Source organism: Tenrec ecaudatus, chromosome 16 (assembly GCF_050624435.1).
Source record: "Tenrec ecaudatus isolate mTenEca1 chromosome 16, mTenEca1.hap1, whole genome shotgun sequence".
Taxonomy (NCBI): domain Eukaryota; kingdom Metazoa; phylum Chordata; class Mammalia; order Afrosoricida; family Tenrecidae; genus Tenrec; species Tenrec ecaudatus.
In genome coordinates this window covers 15,338,948-15,343,446 of record NC_134545.1, presented here as the reverse complement: position 1 = coordinate 15,343,446, position 4,499 = coordinate 15,338,948, and positions in this window count along the sequence as shown.

Sequence of the window (4,499 nt, the reverse complement as noted above, 5' to 3'; positions counted from 1 at the left end):
GGGCGCCCAGGTTCCCAGGCCGGACCTGGGGGTGTTACATGTCACCAGCTGCAATCCTGGCGCCCAGGCCCGGGGTTCCAGCGCCCGCCGGCCGAGGCACGGGGCAGGCGGTGTCCGAGGTGGGGATGAATGCCAGCGGATGGTGCGCGCGGCGGGGCGCCACAGGTAGGGCGCGGCGCTCAGCAGGCGCGGCGCGCGGGGGCCATCGCCGGCACTTCCCTCAGCGTCTGGAGCTCCTGGCGGGCGGGAGGGGCGGCCACGGCTCCGCTCCCAATCCCGCCTCCTGCAGTGTCCCCCGCCCGCCCCCGGATCCCCTCGCGCGCCCTCTGCCGACACCCCAACTTAGCGCGCCCGAGCGCACGACCGTGGACCTGGGGATCTTGGAGTGGGGAGTGGCCGGCGGGCAGGATGGGCTGGAGGCTGGCGTCCGAGGATCGGAACCCGGTTCCGGCAAGCTCTCTGTCCTCCGCGGTCCCCAGCGGCCCCTACACCTGCCTCTCGCTGTCCCCTCCCGGACCAGCGCGCACTGTTCCCGACTGGAGCAGTCTCCTCAACCGACGGGAGGCGGCGCTAGCTAGAGTCTGGCGTTCCCCGGCAGGAATCCAGGGAGGGGCTGGACCCCCTACTTTGCTGCGGAACCCAGACTGGGAGCACAGGTCTCCAGCGTCACGGGGTGAGGGTGGGGGTCGCGCTGGGGTAGGAGTGGGGAGGAGGGGGAGGGGAGGAGATGACTGCCAAGACAGCAAGGAGAAAAGTCGTTGGGGCCATCCACCTTGTGCCAGTAGTAGGTCGGGTGCCAACCGCTTCACCATGGTCATCCTATTTTCGTCCTCACAATAACCCCATGGGCTAAGCACTAGCACCCCCATTTTATGGAGAGAGAAACTGAGGTTCCTGAGGGAGTTCAGTAACTTGCCGGACCTCCTAATCAGTGACTGGTTGAACTTTCTGGGTGGAAATCCTGGCTCCACCCCTTGGTAGCTGTGTGGTCTTGGTCAAGGCACTTAACCTCTCTGGACCTTGGCGTGGTGTTTCTCACATCTTGCATGGGATTCACATAGTTTCCCTATCTAAAAACGGGGTGCCGAAGACATTCTCAGTGTTTGATATTATAGTTGTCAAATGCTGCCTCTTCCAGGAAGTCTTCCAGGATGTCTCTCAGCCTGGAGGGAAGGGAGAGTTTCCTCCCAGCCCTTTGCTTCCACAGCTCTCAATGGCTTTGGGTCAGGTCTCACTCATGGTCACCCTGTAGGACAGAGGAGGATGGTCCCCTGTGGGTTTCTGAGACCAGAACTCTTTCCAGGAGCAGAGAGCCTCATCTTTCTCCTAGGGAGCAGTTGGTGGGTTCAAACTGCTACCCTCTTGGGTCTCGGTCACCAGGGCTCCTTTCCCCCCAGCTCTCAGGGGCAGAGGAGGTGGTCTTCAATGAGGTGGGTGTGCCTAGAAGGGCCAGTCCAAGGGTGGACCCTTGAACACACTTCTTTCTACTGGGGAGTTCATTGTTTACCTGCCTGAGAGCTCTTAGAAGGACTGGCACTGAGCCACACTCTCGGTGGGGTCAGCCCAGGGCTGGGCACCAACAGAAAGGCACTCGCCGCCTGAGCGAACCAACACCCAGACCGGCGGGACCAGGCGCACCCCGGCAGCCTCTGACTCCTGCTCCCCATCTCTCTGTGGGCTGGTGAAAGGTCCTGAACCTGGAAGTTCTCGCCCTGGCTCCCTGTTGCCTGGTTCCTGGGACCTGAGCCTCAGCTTCCCCATCTGGGAAGTGAGCCTAGCAAGGTAGATCTACTTAGGAATAGCCTTTGGAGAAGGGACAGGCTGAGGGGTCATCCTGTGTAGGATTGTCGTGGCCCCAGTAGGGAGTTAAAACTTCCCCTCAACTCGTTATCTTTATCTTTCCCCCTAAGACTGTCCCCCAAACAAACTGTACAACTGAAAGACAAAGGTGCTTGCTGTGCTGCTGAGGGGCCTACTGGTTAAATCATTTCTCCTGGGACCTTGTAGAGGCCCAGGCTAGCCAACCAGCTATACCCCATACCCCCAGGGGCCAAAGAAACAACCCCTTAGGGGCCCCCCTGGGTCCAACCAAACTGCCACCCTGCCGTCTTGTCTCTGGAGTCACACAGGAGGTTGCATTCCCAAACACCCCTCCCAGTGGGAATGACCGAGGTTATCAGCTGTGCCAGCCGAGGCTCCAGGGAGCCAGCTCTGTCACCTGGCAAATATCCGGTGTCTGACCCCGCTGTTGGCCCGGGACTGTGGCCACACTGTGGCCCATATGTTACGCATGGCCTGACCGACCACTTCCTGTTGTTCTGAGAAGCTCTGACCTGAAACTGCAGGGTCTTTAAGTCTTTTATGCCAGCCCCCAACAAGGGCTAGGGGTGCCCAGAGAGGGGCGTGAGCTGCTGGCCTCCCCCACCCCCACCATCTAGCGGAGGGAGAGGGCCTCCCATGAGTGCCCATGCAAGAGAGCTCTCTCTGTTTTCTCTGGGGCTCTCTACTCCTGTTAGGCACCTGGCATCATTCCTGACACAGAGACCACTCCTCTCCTTCCTTCAAGATGCTGGCCTGGGGCGCGGACAGGACTCACAGATACTGCGTCTTTGGGGTGATCGGATCTGAGTGGTGGGGGTGCTGGAGCCTGCTCCCACTTGACTGTGAACCCTCTGTGACCAGAGGTCTTGCCAATAGCTCTGCTGGGAAGACATTGACAAGCACGCACCCCCACTCCAGCCCCGCATCCTGCACCCTCTGGTGGCCCCCCTCTGTGACCTTGGTGTCTTGTTCCCTTGTTTCGTGGTGATTTACATGCTTGTCTTATCTCCTAAATGTCAGGGACAATGTCTGATTCATTCCAAGCCTCCTACACTGCTTGGCAATGAGGAGAGCCCAATACACTCATGCGGGTGCAAGTGGGATGTGTTCTGAGAGCTGGAACCCAGCTGCCTCTGGCCGTCCTGATTGGCCCTAGCTGCTTCCCTCCTCTCTGGGGGCCACACACGTACACACATGTACACGCACGCACGCATGCAAGGTGCCTGGGATGGGAACCCCAGCTCAGCCAACTCACTGCCCTCTCCAGCCCCTCCTCCAAACCATCGCCCTCTGCTGCCACAGACCAGGCCCCTCTCCAGGCCTCAGTTTCCCTCGCTGGGCAATGGGGACACCTTCTCTTCTGAGGCCTAGATCTGGGCAGGGCAGCCGGCCCTGAGCCAGGTGGGGCCAAGGAGCTGTGCTTTGTCCCCGGAGCACAAAGCCCCATTTGTGGTGGCGTGGCGAGCAGAGCAGGCAAGGTTCTGGGCAGGGAGCCACGTGGGACAGGAGGCAGAGGTGGGAGGAACGGGCTGGGCTTCCAAATGCCCCTGTGTGGGCCTGGTAAGTGCTCCCACCAGGGGCTGGAAAGTCTGGTGTCCATCTGTTTCTCTACACACACACACACACACACACACACACACACACACACACACACACACACACACACCACCCCAACCCCCGCTTCCTCCTTGCTCAGCCCTGCTCCCCTGAGCAGTCACCCACCACCTCCTTGGAATGGAGAAGGAGGAAGAAGCTGCTGAGGCATGAGAAGTGGGGGGTGGGGAGAGTGGATATTTCCAGAGCCTGTGGGTTTGCTGCCAAGGGCAAGGCCAGCGGAGAGGTGTGTCCTGCTGTCATTTGGCAATTAATTTAACCCACCCACCTCCACCCACCCCCAGGCACTGGGGATAGAGGCTGTCAGGGGCCTGCACTAGTGGCAAGAGAGCCCGGAGCAGAGGACAGGGCGGGCACATGCAGGGCATTGAAAAGAGAGGCTTGTCAGGGAGATGGGCTGATGGCAACGCTGCCATCCTTCCAGTCTTCTCAAGACAAGAGTAGGCACCCTTTCCCCTCTGAGCCCTGAGCCTCTGATATCCCCAGGGTCCCAAGCCCAAGTGGGAGCCTACGCCAGGACTCACCACTTCCCAGGCAGTGCCCTCAGGGAAGTCACTTAACTCTCTGGGCCTCAGGTTTGTCACCTGTCGCTCATAGCACAAACCTGGCCCCTTTTGTGGCTCCCTGACTTGCTCCATTTTCCTTGGATTCTGCACACCTGTCTATAGGCCTTGGTTCCCAGCTAATGAGGGGCCACCTGCTCTGCCTCTGGGCCTTTGCACATGCTGCTCCCATCTGAGTAGAAAACCCATGATATTGGTTTCCCCCTGAGACCATCCCCTGCAGGGCTGTTTAAATTTTCTAATTAGAAGCTCTATTAGCTCCTTCCTTCCCATCTCCCCCATCAAAGAGTCCCTCCCCAGATCCAGATCACCACCCTATCATGCTAGTCTCTACCAGGTGGTACTGATAGCATGCCTCTATCTGCCCTAACTAATCTAGGGACCCAGGTAGACTGTGGGTGCCTTTCCTGGGAGTGACAGCCCACTGCTGTATGGGACATGGGGCACAGAGGTGAATTTTCAGCCCAGGGACCCCTTTCCTCTCTGCTGTTCCCCAATCCA